Source organism: Hyaena hyaena, unplaced genomic scaffold, assembly GCF_003009895.1.
Source record: "Hyaena hyaena isolate Hyena2069 unplaced genomic scaffold, ASM300989v1 scaffold_14, whole genome shotgun sequence".
Lineage (NCBI taxonomy): Eukaryota > Metazoa > Chordata > Mammalia > Carnivora > Hyaenidae > Hyaena > Hyaena hyaena.
In genome coordinates this window covers 582,003-599,994 of record NW_024080646.1, presented here as the reverse complement: position 1 = coordinate 599,994, position 17,992 = coordinate 582,003, and the positions used below count along the sequence as shown (strand labels likewise).

Below are 17,992 nucleotides of genomic sequence, written 5' to 3'. Positions count from 1 at the left end.
CGGGGTTTGAAGAACTAATGGGATACTCCCAAGGCCACATGTATGTGGACATGGTTAATGGGGAAAGGTGCTCACAAGAGGAATCAACAGGTTTTAGAAATATTTCAGATAAATAGGGTTTGAAGTTGTTGGAATGGATGAGAAACTATCCTCTATGATAAGACAGAATAAAAAAGTGCTGAGTACAGTGCTCTGGGGAATGGGGATTTAAGAGTCAATGAAGAACCCTCAAATAGATGAGTTAGAGATGTAACATGTGGGGGAACGATGGAAAACAAAAAGGAGAGAATTTCATGGAACAGGGATACCCTGGCATACAGCTCTTGCAGAAAAATCAATGCAAATAAAGACCAAAGAAATTCTGTGCAATTTTGCAAGTATGAAACCATTCGGAGGCCTTTGAAAGAACTGTTTCAATGGAATAATGTGGATAAAAATGGGAGAATGGGAAGAAAGAAGACACTGAAGAAGGGGATGCTGAGAGTGGAGGCATGTAGATCAGTGGTTCTAAGGGTATGACTTCAGGTTCATCTACGTAGGCGTAACAATTACAGCCCTGGGTACCATTCCCAAGCTTTTCTTGTTCAGTAGATGTTCAACAGGGCTTGGACTTCTCTAATTTTAAAAAACGTTGTGGGTGGGGCACCTGGGTGGCTTAGTCAGTTAAGCATCCGACTTTCGCTTAGGTCATGATCTCGCGGTTCGTGGGTTCGAGCCCCGCGTCGGGCTCTGTGCTGACTGCCAGCTCAGAGCCTGGAGCCTGTTTCGGAGTCTGTGACTCCCTCTCTCTCTGACCCTCCCCTGCTCATGCTGTCTCTCTCTCTCTCCTAGAAATAAATAAAACATTAAAAAAAAAAAGCGTTGTGGGTGATTCAACCTTTGCCTGGAAATCATTAGTGTATATCCATTTCTTCATTAGCTTGGCTCATGCAGGAAGATGAGGAAACCAGGTCAGTGTTATGGATCGAATATCCTCTCCAAAATGTACATGTTGAAGCCGTAAGCCCCCGATGTGACAGTATTTGGAGGTAAGGCCTTTAAAGAGGCAGTTCAATTTAAATGAGGTAATAGGGATGCGGCCCTAATTCGCTAGGACTCAGTGTCCTAATTAGAAGAGGAAGAGACACCACAGATCCCGCTCTGTGTATGGTGCAGAGGAAAGATGATGCGAGGACACAGTGAGAAGGCAGCATTTCCAAGCCAGAAACCAACAGTCAACACCTCGATCTTGGCCTTCCAGCCCCCGGGAATGAAACATCTGTTGTGTGAGCCTCCCAGCTGCAGTATTTTGTTAAGGCAGCTCTAGCTGACTAATATATAAGGTAGAGGACTTCGTTTCTAGGACACTGGAAATCCAAATGAGAAGGCGAGAATGAGCCAATGGCAATGAATAGGAAAAACCTGGAATTACTGAAATGCAAAGCCCAGCTGAGAAAGGCAGAATCTCGAAAATGTGAGGACTGAGATTAGAGAGAAGGTCAGCCTTGGAGAGAACCACATTATAACCTATCCATGTATTTCTCCACTGATCTTCCAAATGCATCTGTGAGATGGGGAGATGAGGAAAGCCAGCCTTGTAAGGGTCCCGTTTGTACAGCCGTGAAGTGAAAGACCCAGGACAAGGCTGTGTATCTTTTTCTAACGAGTTCTTCTGTAGAACATTTCCCAAATTTCTATCATTTTAATCCACCTTCATCATTTTTGCCATATCTAAATCGACTCCTTACTGTTATCACTCTCTCTCTCTTTATATCTATCATCTATCTATCTACCTATCTATATTACTTAAATACATACATATAATATATATATCTAATATATATATAAAGTCAATTCAGATTTTTACATAGCATCAGTCTATGCAATAATATAACTGGTTTGACATGCTAGATTTTTTATAATCATATTAGGTTTAGTAAGTAATTTCAGAGAAGTCCATTCTGTATACACCTTGTGTACCATCCGTGTGTGCAAGCTGCCTCCACGTGAAGAATGGCACCCTTTTGAGAAAGGAGAGAAGGAAGAGAGGAAATGCCTTCTGGCAGAGGGAAATGCCTTAGATCAAGAGGGAATGAGGAAAGGGAGGAAAATGAAGATTTGTGTGTACCTCATTTGAAGGGTAAAAAAATGGTTAGTCCTTCAGGCTACCACAGATCAAGGAGTATTTGATAGCGCAGCACAGAAATCATTACAGAATTAATTACTTTAGAATGAGGGGATTTGCATTTTTCAACTGATAGGGTTTTGCCATCCATTGGTACCTCTTTTGCAGATCCGAGTATGATGAAAATGGCGGTAGTGCTGTTCTCAGTCCCAGGCAATGGAGCCCTGCTGGGGGCTGTGCTTTGGAAGGCTCTACCCCGACTCTGGGGGCACAGAGCCCCCGGCCACATCAGAGCCTCTCCAGATCACATACCATGCCCATAACTGGGATTCTGGAGTTCTCGGCTCTCAGGGCTTGGGCCAGCCTCTTTTGCATCCCTCTCTCTACCTGGACTGCACAGCTGATGTGTGTAAACTTTGGGATGGCAAAGAAAAACTGTTAGCAGAGGCATGTGTATGTAGCAGAGGAATCTGGGCTGGGGTGTCCATAATTATGCGTGCAAGGCTCTGCATGGTGTAGCATGGAGCTGAGACTGGGAAGAGAAGGGAGGGACCTAGTCATGTAAACATTAGGAATGGACTTGATGACCCCGGAGCCAGAAGACGGAGCGAGAGGGAGAGAGCATTCTCAGCAAATGCTGAAGTGTCAGGTCAAAGGGAGCATGTGCAGCACGTCCTGTCATTTGCGCATAATTCGTCAATTCCTGGCAGGAATAGAATTGGCTGGAGCTGTCCAAGTATATGTAGATTCTAGATGTCACCGCAGTAACCATTGTGATGCAGACCTAGTTGCAACATAACCTCGGATGTGGGAGGACAGTAAAGTCATGGAAACAAGATGACAAAACAGATGAACACAGAAAACCATTCCTGACCTGCATTTGGCTGAGACCTTCCCCAATTCTTTAGAAAAAAGGAAATGGAAGGTTGTGTAGAAACTACCCTGACTACTGTTCTTTTGGATTCATTCAGATACATATGCATTGAACAAAATATCTTTCAGGTATTTATGCGAGGCACCAGGGTATGCAAAATAGTGCGAAAATCCATTCCTGAGGAGATCATGTAGGAGAAGCGATTTCGGGTGGAAAAGAATTAAGATGGAGAAGATGTGGAGTGATTTATTGAGGAAGTGTGCTAGGGAGGGCACCTGAGATACGTAATAAGGTGTTGGTCCGCTAAGAGTACATTTGGAGTACATTTGGACTTTGCATGTTTTTTTCTTTTTTCTTTTAATGTTTTTTTAAAAATTTATTTCTTAGAGAGAGAGAGAGAGACAGCATCAGCAGGGGAGGGTCAGAGAGAGAGGGAGTCACAGACTGAAACAGGTTCCAGTCTCCGAGCTGGCAGTCAGCACAGAGCCCGACGTGGGGCTCGAACCCACGAAACGTGAGATCATGACCTGAGCCAAAGTTGGACGCTTAACCAATTGAGCCATCCAGGGGCCCCATACGTTGCGTGCTTTTGTAGGGAGATTGGCCGCATTATATAATTTTGTTTAGCAGTGCTCTGCAGTCAGGAAGAGGGATAGGAAAACTGAAAGAGAGGGTTATGTCACGCTTGGTGCAGTGGTCACTTTGAAAAACAATCCAGTGTTTGGTAGAGCAACATCAAAGTGACTTGCCGTGTCACCTGGGCCGATTGTCATCATGATGACATCACTAACATTTTTTTTTTCCTGGCTCTTACTGTATGCCAGTTTCTGTTCTTACGTCTTCCCATACATCATGTCTGGTGTAGTTGTGACTGGTGTATTTAAGCAGCAGTCATGTGACCACCAGAGGGTTAGCAAGCTGGAGAAGATGGAAAGGCAAAGTGATTCCAGAGCTTGGTGAAGGTTCTAGAAATTCATGTTCAATTGCTTCAGCTTACACTGGAGATGGATGGAATTTCAGTATGAAGAATTAAACTTTAAAGATTTAACAATTCCAGAACAGAAACCTGACATAGAGTATTGTAATCTTCCCTGAAGCTCATTAAAAGACTGGATATATTATTTTGGCTGTTTTGGAACATTTGAGGCATGGTCTTATTTGGAAGCAGAGTGATAAATCAGATGATCACCCCCAAATCCCTTCCTATCTTTAAGGATGTGACTTTAAGCTTGGTATTTTTGTTTTGTTTTGGTTTAGATTTCTACTCACAGAAAAAAAAAAGGGGGGGGATTTAAACTCATTATTTAGAATTGAGAAGATAGATTTTCAGACAAAATAATTTGGCTGCCTGGACTGTGTTTGAGGGCTGTGGCTGTCTGTGACAGTATTTCCCTTACTAGGTGAAAAAAAATTTCAATCCAGATTGGGTTCATCTTTCATTTGGTTAAGGTTCGGTAGCAGGGCCATATGAGGAAAGCAATTTGCCATCATGTCCAGAAGATCTTAATTGGCATTTGTAGTAACTAACTTTTAGACTTATGTTTAGAGACATCTGGAAAAGGATACACAGATTTTAGCCCACCTGGCTTGCTTGCCCGTTTGTGGGTATAGACGAATCTTAATTCCAATATCGCCAAAGTTGGTGGGCCATGTAGGCAGAATCTTCTGTGAAACTGATTTTTCATGCACAGCGAAACTCACTTTCAATTACTGAAATCAATTTTTTCCAATGCCTCAAAGCAGCGACCATTGTGAGGCTTTTGAAAGCAATTTTTCATTTTATTTCTCTGCAGACCGACACGTCACCCTGTTTGCTTTGTAACAGAAGAGCTGATTTGAAGCAGCTTGCTGCTCTGGCTAGCTCTCTCAGCTTCGTGTGCCCTCGATCCTGTGATCTCCTATACTGTTCGGTGCCATGTGGTAGAACCCCAAGATGGCTTTCTAAATAGGGGACGTTCACCCCAGTGGTCAGAACTGAGTGCATCTGTGATCTAACTGCAGAGGTCATGTCCCCAACATTGGTACTCACTTGATTGTTCTGATTCCTTTGTCAGTTTGATTACTTGGAAGATTATAAGATTGAGCAAATGGATTTAAAAGCATTTTCATTTTTCACCTATGTAGGTCGCTTACTCAAAATCTTATTTTCCCGTTTGAATCGTTTTCTAATATGTTATACCTAATTTCTTGTCTCTAAGAAAATATGTTGTTTTCTCCTAGTGGTGAGTAGTAAGTTTACTGCATTTCTCAGAATAAAGCATTCATCACTGATAGCCTGTACTCATCTCCCCAGTCTCTCTAGCTGGAATATTAGCTTGTAAGAAAAGATTGTGTGTGTGTGTGTGTGTGTGTGTGTGTGTGTGATATAAAAGGAAAGCTTATTGTGCTATATAGATTGTTTCCAAACAACACATTGTGCCTTGCAAATGGTAGTTTTAAAGTACTTTGGATTCCTAAATTTATTGCCATTTACAATTCATAGGTTGTAGCTGGGCTGTTAATACTGGAACTTCAGTTACAGCCTCAAGTTTGAACCCTGCTGAAACCGCGTCCTGGAGCCTACAAAAGGGTATGAAAATACTCAGAAGAATATTTCCTTTTTAAAAATTTTTTTAATGTTTATTTATTATTCTTATTTTTGTAATCTTTTATTTATTTCTGAGAGAGAGAGAGGCAGCGTGAGCAGGGGAGGGTCAGAGAGAGAGGGGGACACAGAATCTGAAACAGGCTCCAGGCTCTGAGCTGTTAGCACAAGGCCCGTTGCGGGCTTCAAACCCATGAATCATGAGGGGCGCCTGGGTGGCTTAGTCGGTTAAGTGTCCGACTTTCGCTTAGGTCATGATCTCGCGGTTTGTGCGTTCGAGCCCCGCGTCGGGCTCTGTGCTGACTGCCAGCTCAGAGCCTGGACCCTGCTTCAGATTCTGTGTCTCCCTCTCTCTCTGACCCTCCCCTGCTCGCGCTGTCTCTCTCTCCTAGAAATAAATAAAACATTAAAAAAAATTTTTTTAAACCCATGAATCATGAGATCATGACCTGAGCTGAAGTTGGACGCTCAACCGACTAAGCCACCCAGGCGCCCCTATTTAGTATTTTTGAGAGAGAGATAGAGTGTGAGCAGGAGAGGAGCAGAGAGAGAGGGAGACACAGAATCTGAAGCAGGCTCCAGGTTCTGAGCTGTCAGCACAGAGCCCGATGCAGGGCTCGAACTCACCAACTGCGAGATCATGACCTGAGCTGAAGTCAGATGTTTAACCGACTGAGCCATGCAGGACCCCCCCACCCCCCTGCTTCTGAAAATTATTTCATGGCCAGCATGGAGTGGAGTAGAGAGTTGGTGGGAAAAGGGTAGTTGGGAGGGGAGGTCCAGAAAGAGTGCCTCCCTGACCACAGGCTTATGCAGATGATGGCCTTGTTTCCTTGTTCGCATAATATCCAGGAGATGTGCTGTGTGGTCAACAGTTCTCCACAACTGCTCTCTGGGGTCTCAGAGAGGGTCCCCTGAGACAAATTTCTTGGACACATCTCATGTGCTTGGCACTGTGCCTGAGACCCCTAATGTCTGGTGTGAACTCTAGTGATAGACTAATGGCTAAAAGTTGTTTTGTATTTTGATATTTTCCGCCATTCGGTTTTTAAAACGCTTGCATTTTGAAAAACATTACTATTACCTGGATATACCAACTTTGTTGTTATAAATTAGGGCTGAGTTTTAGATTTTGTTTTGGGCTCCAGGCCTAAAAAACTTTATTTAGGCCTATAGTATATAAGGAATCATGGCTCAGACCTATAGACTCATTGGAATTCAAATGTCATCGACTCCTATTTCCTCACTTTCAGAAGATGAACCAGAATCCTAGAGAGACTTGTTGATAAACGTAGAGAGCTGGATTTTTATTGATTAATTAATTTTAATTAACTGATTAATTAAAGTTTATTTATTTATTTTGAGAGAGACAGAGACAGTGCAAGTGGGGGAAGGGCAGAGAGAGAGAAGGAGACAAAGAAAGCCAAACAGGCTCCACGCTGTCAGTGTTGAGCTTGAAGTGGGACTTGAATCTACAAAACTGTGAGATGGTAACCTGAGTCGAAACCAAGAGTCATACTTAAGTGACTGAGCCAGTCAGACACCTCTATTTATCAATTTTTTTTTAAAAAGTTTATTTATTTGTTTTGAGAGAGAGAGAGAGAAAGACAGAGGGGGGAAGGGCAGAGAGAGACCGAGAGAGAGAATTCTAAGCAAGCTCCGTGCTGCCAGTGCAGAGCCCTATGTGGGGCTCCATCTCAAAAACCAAAATCATGACCTGAGCTGAAGTCAAAAGTCAGACATACAACTGACTGAGCCACCCAGGCATCCCCATTTATTAATTAATTTTTAAAATTCAAGTGTAATTACCCTACAGTGTTATATTGGTTTCAGGTGTACAGTATAATGATTCAACAATTCCATACATTGTTCAGTGAGCATCAAGATAAGTGTACTCATAATCCCTTTCACTGATTTCCCCATCCCCCCACCCACCTCCCTTCTTTGTATTTAGAAATCTGTTTGTTCATCTCTTTTTTTCTTTGTTTATTTTGTCTATTAAATTCCACATATGAGTAAAATCATATGGTATTTATGAGACTTGTATTTTTTATATATAATCTTATATCACAATTTTTCATAAACAGTTTAATTTGGGTTTTGTTATGATATTTAAGTATTGGATACTGGGTGAGTATGGAGATTGAAGATGATTTACTAGGTCAAAAGATTGCATAGCAACTAATAGCAAAAAGCTTATTCCTTCTTGTATTTTTCTTGCTCTGCTCACATGTGCATTAGCCACTTTTAGCTGCACTCCAGATGAGATCTCTCTATCATCTGTTTGAGCTTGAATTTGCCTGTTTGTTCCTCCATATACATGGAGCTGTTAGATAAGTTTTTGTCTTAAGCCACAATCATTACATAAGTATCCATGAGCTTAGTCTGTGAACCACAAAAGAAAAACCAGGCATGATTCCTACTCACGAGATAAGATGAATCCAGGTAAGACAGTGAATAAAACATCTTTCCAGTTATTATATGATGGCGTTATGAAAGCCAAGTCAGATATTGTAGATAATAAATAAGGAGGACATATCTGAGTTGCTTCTAGTTTGTGTTCATTGAACATATGACAATTGCTTTCTTGGTTTACCCATTTGGACTACTTATCCTATTGAGAAATGAAGGTTGAAAAGATGAGTGGCTTCATTTTACGCTGATACATTGGAAAAGAGAGCATGGGCTGTTGCGTGGCATAATAAAAATTGTGGATGGACATTTTTAAGACCAGTTAGAATGGCTGCATTAGAGAATCCAAGAAAATGTCTATCATTATCTTTACAGTGTACAAGTGACCTTTGTTCCCATGTGTGCGTAGTTACTGCAAGAGCTGCCCACAGGGCTGTGGTTGTTCACGAACAGGGTTAAGGAGGACGGTGGGTGTTAGGAAGCTAATGCTTGCAGAGGAGGTGTGTCAAGGTAGCGTTGTGAAGTTTACTGGTCACAATCCCAAATGAGGGATGAAAGAGTTACTCTTTTGTTCAGTGTTCAAGTTGGGGGTTTGCCCCGCAAGAGACAGTCAACCGCTGACTTGACTTGAACGCACTTGGAAGGAGAACTTAAACCAGTCACGATCAGGAGAAGAATGCCAGGTTTTCTGGAAACATTGCCAAAACACAACAATTTCTCAGAATTTTCAGCGGTGCCAGAGGAGTGTTTGCATTTCAATGGAAAAAGTTCTGAAAGCTCTGGAAACTATTCCCAGTTTTTTCATTAAAGGCAAAAGCCATCGCTGTGAATAAGGGACAGAAGCACTTGCTAGGGCTTTATTAAGAGTTAAGAAAAGGGGCCGCTGGGAAGTTTTAATTGTTCAATCCTTTGCCACAAAGCTGAGACAAAGGGAACCGAGTCATAATGGCAAATAGAAAAGTACTGTTAGCTTTCATACAAAAGTACTCAGTGTCTGGAGCCCAATGTCTGGAGACACTTTTCACTAGCCTGGCTCTGAAATAAAGACAGATCTTTCTAGGTTTAAAGAGATATAGGAGTGACACCATTGCAGTAACATAAAGATTCCCCTCTGAAGTACATAGTCATTCTAAGTATTTCATCTCTCACATACCACAAAAACCTGGTTAGGTAGCTTCGAGATGATAGTAGTCAAGAGAGACAACTGCCAGAAAAAAAATAATACTATTTCTAGTTGCAATTTTGAAGGATTTTAAGTAGGCTTATGGTACCAGTCAAAAGAATGAAAACTCAGTACAGCGAATAAAGTGATTTTAGGTTTAATTCTACCACAAGATTGAACGCAGCACACTATTCAGTAGAAATGTAATGCAAGCCATGTAGATAGTTAAAATTTGCTCGTGGCTACATTTAAAAAGTAAAAACAAACAGGTAAACTTAATTATAATACTGTATTTTATTTAATCTGATATGTGGGAAAATCATCACTGCCATATGAAATCAATATAAAAATTAGCACTAAAACACTTAACAGTTTTTTTCCCCCAAAGTCTCTGAATTTTGTTAAGCATTCTACATTTAGAGGCTCTCTCCATTCAGATGCTAAATTGTCATTAAAAATACATGATTGGTGTTCAGATGTCTTAAAACATAAGGTTGAAAGAACAGAGTCACAAATATACTTTAATGACGTCTATGAAATGAATGGAGTGGCAGTTGTTAATTTTAAACCAATTAAAATGAAATAAAATTCAGTTTCTCAGTTTGACTTGTTTCATTTCAGGTAGTCAATAGGCAGCATGTGATTAAGTGACTCTGGTATTTCACAGGGCAGCTCTAAGAAGTTACTCAACATTTTGTTTTGTTTCCTTTTTATTACGCTAGAAGTTTTTTTGTTTCACATATTAGCTAATCAAGTGAGTTTTTGAAAGTGGCTGATTATACCCTATTTATGTAAAGATGTGTTGGGGCTCATGCAAATGCTGTATGAGCTCTGACTTGCCTTTTGCCATAGGGGTTTGCTTCTCCATTTAAGATTGTGTGCTAATCTTGCTAGAGTTTTTCAAAGCCCTGAGCAAGCTTGACCTGTGGGGCGCAAGGAGACATTTGTGGCAGGGACTCGGGTGGAAGAGGAAGACCAGGAGATGAAGCAGGGTCAGAAGGAAGAACATTTTCCCTCCACATTCAGAAATATGAACATTATCTTCCAGGTGATATGACATGAGCACATATTCTCTGATTATTAAACTAATGATTCTTTATCATAAAAAATTAACAGCATTCAGATTAGCCTGAAAAGATAATAGAAACATCCATAATTCTACCACCCGGCGATAACTACTGGTAACACTGAACATAGTTTTCTGATATATGAACTTATGCAAACAATGGCTGCTTTCTAGGCGATTCTACAGCTCCTTAGGAGGACCTATCCTGATGGCTAGTATGGAAATATTGCTCAAGAATGAGCAATATCTCAGGCTTAAAAGGATTTACTTTTAGTTTCAATATTCAGTCTTTTCAGAGTTTAAGTTCCTATCAATGCTAGTTTAAATAGTTCCTTTCAGATGAACTAGACTCCAGAGTTCAGTGCTCAGTCTTGCAGATTTCTCCTCCTTTCCCTTCTCTCCAAGGTGACAGTTGAGTATATAAAGCAAACGATGTGCCTTCTGGCAGGGGGCCTGAACTCTGGGGCAGAGGGGCTGCTCTGATCTACTCCTGACTGAAAGATGCCCTGCTCCCCCTGGTCTCTTGACGTGACGTACTGGTACCCACTGCTGGAGTCCCTGGTCTTTGCCAAATAAGTCTGCGTCTCATAATGGTCTCCTCCCAGCACCTTGTGGCCCTTCAGTGGGCTCATGGAAACCTCTGGGTTTCCTCCAGGCATTGCACAGGCCACAGGGACCAGAAGTGCTCCCTGAGACTCACTACGTACCTAGCTTCTAGTGCTGCCTGACCTCACCAGCACCCGTGTCTCGCTGGAAATTGCTACAAAGGGCATTTCCAGGATCCTCTCTCACACCCTCCTGGTTTGCCCAGGTCCTTGTCCTCCCCAGACCTTTCCAGGTCCAGGTGACTTACTTCTGGCTTCTTTTACTGCTCTTTCCTCTTGTTCCCTTGGGCAAGAAAGGATGGATGTAGCTCCTCTGTGTCAGGAGTTCTTAAATTGAAACTCACAGATCTCTGGGTCTCTGAGACATTTTTAGGGGGTCCATGAGATCAAAACAATTTTCACAAGGGAAATTGGTTCCCCCTTACACTCTGATGTTTGCACCGATAGTACAAAAGCGATGTAGGCAAAACTTGCTGGCTCCTTAGCAGTAATCAAGGCAGGAGCTCTGAACTCTACTAGAAATCATTATATTCATAAAACCATGCAGTATACACCCACACCCCCCCTCACACACACACATACTCATCAAGACAAAGAGAAAAATTCAAACAAAAATAACTTGCTAGTTTCACTTAGGAAACTCTTTGATAAAAGCAAAAAAAATTTGAACAATTACACACCTTTTTAATACTCTGTGGGGCTAACTAGGAAGTACAAGAAAATTGCTTCTTTTTTTTAAAATTAAAATTTTTTTTAATGTTGATTTTTGAGAGAGAGAGAGAGAGAGGGAGAGAGAGAGAGACAGAGACAGAGACAGAGTGTGAGCAGGGGAGGGCAGAGAGACACAGAGACACAGAATCCGAAGCAGGCTCCAGGCTTTGAGCTGTCAGCACGGAGCCAAATGCGGGGCTTGAACTCATGAACAGTGAGATCATGACCTGAGCCAAAGTCAGACACTTAACAGAGTGAACCACCCAGGCGCCCCACAAGTAAAATATTTCCGATTTACATTGTAGTTTGACAGTTGTTTTGAGGGAAAGCATGTCTGCAATGATCTGATTGTGAGCTGAATTAGAAGTTTTTCCCAGGGATCACTGTTTTTTCCTGAAAGAACAATGGATTAACTATGAGACTGCGATAAACTGTGGTGAACAGATAAACTGTGATTGGTCAGACTTGAATTTTTGGTAGGTATTGTCTCAAAAACAAATGAAGCGAGATTGTCATTTCATTACATTGAAAGTATTTGTGGCCAATAATAACATTTGGGCTTTCAACCAAAAAGTAGATATCTGGAAAACTTGTATCTACTATCATGAACTTGACAGCTTCCCAATATTTACAGATTTTTTCTGAATGAGATTGTGATGATGGTAACTGTTGTGATTTTTGACACTGTAGAATAAAATATGTCAACATTTGGAAAATCTACATAACTCAGTGAACTAATTTTCAAATGATCAATACATGATGTTTAAAATAATGTATGGGTTAATAATCCATTGAGAATGCAAGATAAAGAAATGGGCTCTAATCTAACAGTATGAATGAATGTTCATTTATGTGGTTTCAGATTCCACATCATCAGTAACATTTAAGAAACTATTAATTGTCGAGCTTTGGCATAATATCAGTGAATACCTACAATTACCTGAAAAGGTATTAAAATACTTCTTTCCCAGCTCCATATGTGTGAGGCTGGATTTTTTTCCCCCTATACTTTAACCAATATAATATATCACAACAGGTTGTATGGAGAAGCGGATATAAGAATCCAGCTGCCTTTCATTAAGCCAAACATTAGATAGGTTGGCAAAAATATAAACAATGCCATTCCTCTTGTTCATTCTTTTGGGATTGAAAAATAGATTTTTCATAAAAATATGTAATCTATGGTAATGTGGTAGATTTATTACTATCTTAGGGGCATTAATAAATAAATAAATTTCTCAGCTTTAATTTCTAATTAGTCTTAGTTTGGGCTGCAGTAACAAAGTTATCATAGGCTGAGTGGCTTAAACAACAAACATTTATTTCTGACAGTTCTGGCAAAGATCCAAGATCAAAGTGGCAGTAGATTGTGGTGATTCCAGGGAAGACTCTCTTCCTGGCTTGGAGATGGCCATCTCCCTGCTGTATCCTACATGGCAGAGAGAAAGTTCTCATGTCTTGTTTCATTTTTACAAGAGCAGTAATCCCATCATGAAAGCCCTACCCTCATGACCTAATCAAACCCTCATTGGCTCCCCAAAGCCCCACTTCCAGATAACATCACACTGGGGATTAGGGCTTTAGCATATGGAATTTGCTGAGCCAAAGACATTCAGTTCTACGGCATGTGGTAACTCTCAATATATCTAATCCATGTAAACAAACAACTATCAGTAGTTAAAACAGTAGAAATTATTAGGGTCCTAAATAATTTTCAAGAGTCATGAAGGGGCTCTGAGATCAGAAGTTAGAGAATGACTGCTCTCTCATATGCCGAGTTTTTGTTCACATTGAAGCAACTCTTATGATCTGGTCACTAATCTGGTTGCTTCTATGTTAAGGGTTTCAATGGGAGCTAAGAGAACTTTGAAAAGTCAGTTCTTCTTGGTAAAGAGTGGCTTTCAACACTATTTCAAAACTTCATCTCAGTAATCAAAAGTGAATATTATCTTTGTATTTTTCTTTGTCTTTGTATTTCTTCTTTCTGCTAGATTGGTCTAATTCTAGGTGCCTAACCCCAGCCCCAACCAGGTAGTTGAAGTCCCAAACTCACTCCAGACAGGTCACTACACAGAAATGGGAAAAAAAAAAAAATCCTACTGTGCTTCAAAGCCATTATTTCAATAATACACATATTATAAAGTGTACAGTATTTAAAAACTGAAATTCTACTGAATATACTCATTTATAATTTGATTTGTCCACTCAGTTATCATGAGCATAATCTCATGTCAGGAAATATTCCTCTAAAGTGTGATTTGTGGAGGTTGTATTTATTGTGTCCCCTCCTCTCAGGAAGGTTTAGTGAGAGGGATGATGTTGATGTTCTAAGAAGGTAACTCAAATGACAATACTGATGGACTGAAGGGGAGCTGTTAGAAATCTACTGCAGGTATCCCTGGGAAGTAGAGGCAGGGGCTCTGGATAAAGCACTGACTTCAGGGCTGTGTTGCAGAGGCAGTGGTTGTACTGGAGGGTGAACCAATGAATGAGAGGAGACAAAAGAGAGAGAGGACCTCTCATGGGTTTTTCTAGCATAGAGATTGAAAGGCCTTTATTAAATCTCTGTGGCAATATTCAGAAGGTAATGGTGAATTTTCATTTTTTTAAAATTTTGAAATGGTCAGCATTTTACTAGCTATTTACCATAAAATGTCAGGTCTACATTGAAATGCTTTCATTTGTATTTACAAAGGACTTGAGGATAACTGTAGTCACAAGCATTATAAAAAATACTGCTACAGCTGTTACTACCACCACTAATGCAGTAGGTAGCCAGATTTGGCAGCCCAGTTTTATCCTGAATTTTAAAATCTTGCAGCTATCATCCAAGAAAATTAAAAACCATGTCATAAACGGTTGAATTTTCAAAAAAAAGATTGGATTTTCTTTTGTCCTTTTCAATGTAAAGATGATTATAGTTATTTCAGGTTCATGGTGCCAAAAATTTAGTCTTAACCTATTTTTATAAAAATTGTATAAAATTTGTACCTCCTATGTACATGCTAAAAATCTCAGGAATAGATAGCTCAGAGCAGGTGTTTCTTCTTCAGGTTATTTATAATAAAACATTTTCAGTGTCGTGGGGGTGGCTCAGGCAGTTAAACATCTGACTTGGGCTCAGGTCATGATCTCAGGTTGTTTGTAAGTACAACCCCCACATCAGGTGAGCCCTGCCTCTCTCTCTCATATCTCTCTCTCTCTCTCTCCCTGTCTCTCCGGCCCTCATGGGATTCTCTCTCTTTCTCTCTTTCCATCCTCGCTCATTTGTGCCGCTCCAAAAAACCAAAGAAAAGAAGAAAACATTTTCAAAATTTTTCTCAATGGTAATATTTCAGTGATCTAAAACTAAGTTTAAGTTAAAAAAATTATTTGCTAGAAAAATGAGCTCAGATTTTAAAATATTTAAAAATGTGTTTTTAGCTTTTAGGAGTATAGTCATTTTATATGTAAGATGATCTAAAGATCATTGTTAATGATCTTTAGTTTTACTATAAAAAATCATAGTCAAAAACATCAACTTAGACATTTATGGTTTCATTCATTTGTTTTTTCATTCATTCACTCTTCAAATGTTCAATGATTCCTATATTTCAGACTCTGGGATAAATATTTACTATACAAAAATTATGATATTTTTCTTTAAGGACCTTGAAAGGAATATGGAAATCAAACAAAATGAAACAACTAGTAAGGAATACTATAAATACTAAAACACAAGTATTTTGTTTTTCATGATATTTAGGATTATCTCAATCAAACTGGGATTTGAAAGATGTAGAAATCATAGCTCTCACTTTAAGGGTGATTATTCTGGAGATAGACTGAATTGCTGGTCACTAGCATCTGGCACCCTCATTGTGGAAGGCTTATGCCTCCCCACCTTGCTGAACTCAGACTTGTAGTGGTATCTTATTGTGGTTTTCTTATTCTATGATAACTAGTGATAGTGAGCACATTTTGGCCATTTTTAATTGGTTAGCTTGTCTTTGTATTATTAATAAAGATAGTGAGAGTTCTTTACCTTTCCTGAATACCAATCATTTGTCAGATAAATGTTCTGTAAATATTTTCTTCTAATTCCTGGTTTAATTTTTTTTTCTTACCAGTGTCTTTGGATAAGAAGAATTTTAAAAATCATGAAATCTACTTATTTTTTTTTCTTTTGTGGCTATTTGCTCTCCAGGGAATCTAAGAAACTTTTGCCTACCCTCAAGTCAAAAGGATATTCTCCTATACTTGTATTAAGTGTTTTAAGGTTTTATGCCTAAGTTTATGATCCATCTCAAATTAATTTTTGTACATACTTTGAGGTAGAGGCCAAGGTTAATTTCTTTCCATGTGGATTTCTAGTGGCTTTAGCAGCATTTTCCCACTGGAATGTTTTTCTGAATTTGTTTATAATTAAAGGATCATATAGGAGTGTATCTATTTCCTTGTGTTTTATTGATTTATTTATTAAATCTTATGCCACTACTTCATTGTCTTGATTACTGTAGCTTTGTTGCAAGTCTTCAAATCAGAGGGTATGTTTCCTTTAACTTCATTTTTTTGGATAGTTTAGGTCCTTTGCAGTTTCACATAAATTTAAAAAACAGCTTTTTTATTTTTACAGAAAACCCATTGGGATTTTGAGTGGAATTGGGTTGAATCTACAGATCAACCCAGGAAGAATTAACCTGTTAATAATATTGAGCCCTCCAATTTATATGCCTGTATTTAAGTCTTTATTTCTTTGTTAAGCTAAATATTATAGTTCTCATTGTAAAATTTTTGCACATTTTTTGTTAAATTTATCCTTTAGAGTTTCAGAGTTTGACACTGTTGTGAATGGACTTTTAAAAATTTCATTTTTCTAGTTGTTTGTTGCTAATATTGAAACATGCAGCTGATTTTTATATACTAACTTTATACCTTGCAATATTAAATTTATATACTAATTCTAGTAGTTGTTTTGCAAATACCTTGGGATTTTCTACATATACTATCATGTCATCTGCAAAAAGAGACAATTTTTATTTTCTTTGTCATAATTAAGCCTTTTATTTCTTTTTCTTGTCTTATCACAACAGCTAAGAACTCCAGTACAATGTTAAATAGAAGTGATGAGAATGAGCATCTTTACCTGGTCTCCATCTTTGGAGAAAAGCCTTTGATATCAGCCTGTGATAGCTTCAATTTCTAGTTTTCTGAGAATTAAAAAAAAATCATACAGTGTCGAATTTTATCAAATATTTTTTCTGCTTTGATTGAAATGATCATATGGTTTATCTCTCTTATTTTATTAATATTTTGAATTACATTAATTGGGTTTTTAATGTTAAACCACTATTACATTCCTTGGTTAAACCTTACTTGTTCACATGTAGTATCCATTTTATACAATGTTAGATTCAGAATTGCCAGTCTCATAAAACAAGCTGAAATGTGTTCCTCCTTCTCTATTTTCTGAAAGATTTTATGTAAGCATAGAAATTATTTTTTCCTAAAATGCTGATTAAATCTACCAGTAAAACCACTTAGGCTGTGAATTTCCTTTGTGGATAATTTTTTTTAAATAAGAAATTAAATTTCTTCAATAAATATATGGTTAGATTTTCTATTTCATCTTATTTATATTTGTTTTGACAAGTTGTACTTACATTTTTAAAAAATATTTATTTATTTTTAAGGGGGACTGAGACAGAGTGTGAGCAGGGGTTGGGCAGAGAGAAAGGGAGACCCAGAATCTGAAGCATGCTCCAGGATTTGAGATATCAGCACTGAGCCTAATGTGAGACTTGAACCCACGAACTGCAAGATCATGACCTGAGCTGAAGTTGGCCACCTAACCTACTGAGCCACCCAGGTGCCCCTACTTTTAAAGTTATTTGTTTATTTTATCTGAGTTGTCACATTTGTTGGCATAAAGTTGTTCATAATATTTTCCTATCATCCCTTATCTATACTGATAGTATCTTTTATTTCTAATGATGGTAATTTGTGCTTTCTTTCTCTCTTGTTCAGTCTAGCAAAAGATTTATCAATTTGTTGTTGATCTTTTCAAAGGACAAAGTTTTGATTGTTTTCTCTATTGTTTGTCTTTCACTTTATTGATTCCTGCTCTTGTCTTTATGATTTCTTTCCTTCAACTTCTTTTGGATTTACTTTGCTCTTTTTCTAGCTTGTTAAGTGAAATTTCGTGTCATCAACTTTAGACATTTTATATATGCTGATAAAATAAGGGGGAATCTAAGCATTGCCTGAGCTGTAGCCAACAAACTCGGATATACTGCATTTTTATTATCATTCAGTATATAATCTTTTCACATTTCTTTTGTAATTTCTTCTGTGACCTATAGTTTATTTATAAGTGTGCTGATTAATTTCTAAATATATGGAGCTTCCTTAGATATCTTATTGTTACTGATTTCCAATTTATTTCCTTTGTGGGCAGGGAACATGCTCTGGTTTTAGTCTTTTAAAATTTATTGA

The 17,992-nt window shown here is 38.7% G+C and overlaps 1 long non-coding RNA gene across 1 annotated transcript; it reads left to right on the top strand.

The window, feature by feature from the left end:
- The first annotated feature begins 2,940 nt into the window (after positions 1-2,940).
- LOC120220470 lies at positions 2,941-16,695 on the top strand. Its single transcript, XR_005525584.1, has 3 exons — positions 2,941-3,106; positions 5,461-5,547; positions 16,591-16,695. It is a non-coding gene; the product is annotated as an uncharacterized LOC120220470 (long non-coding RNA).
- Positions 16,696-17,992: the final 1,297 nt, after the last annotated feature.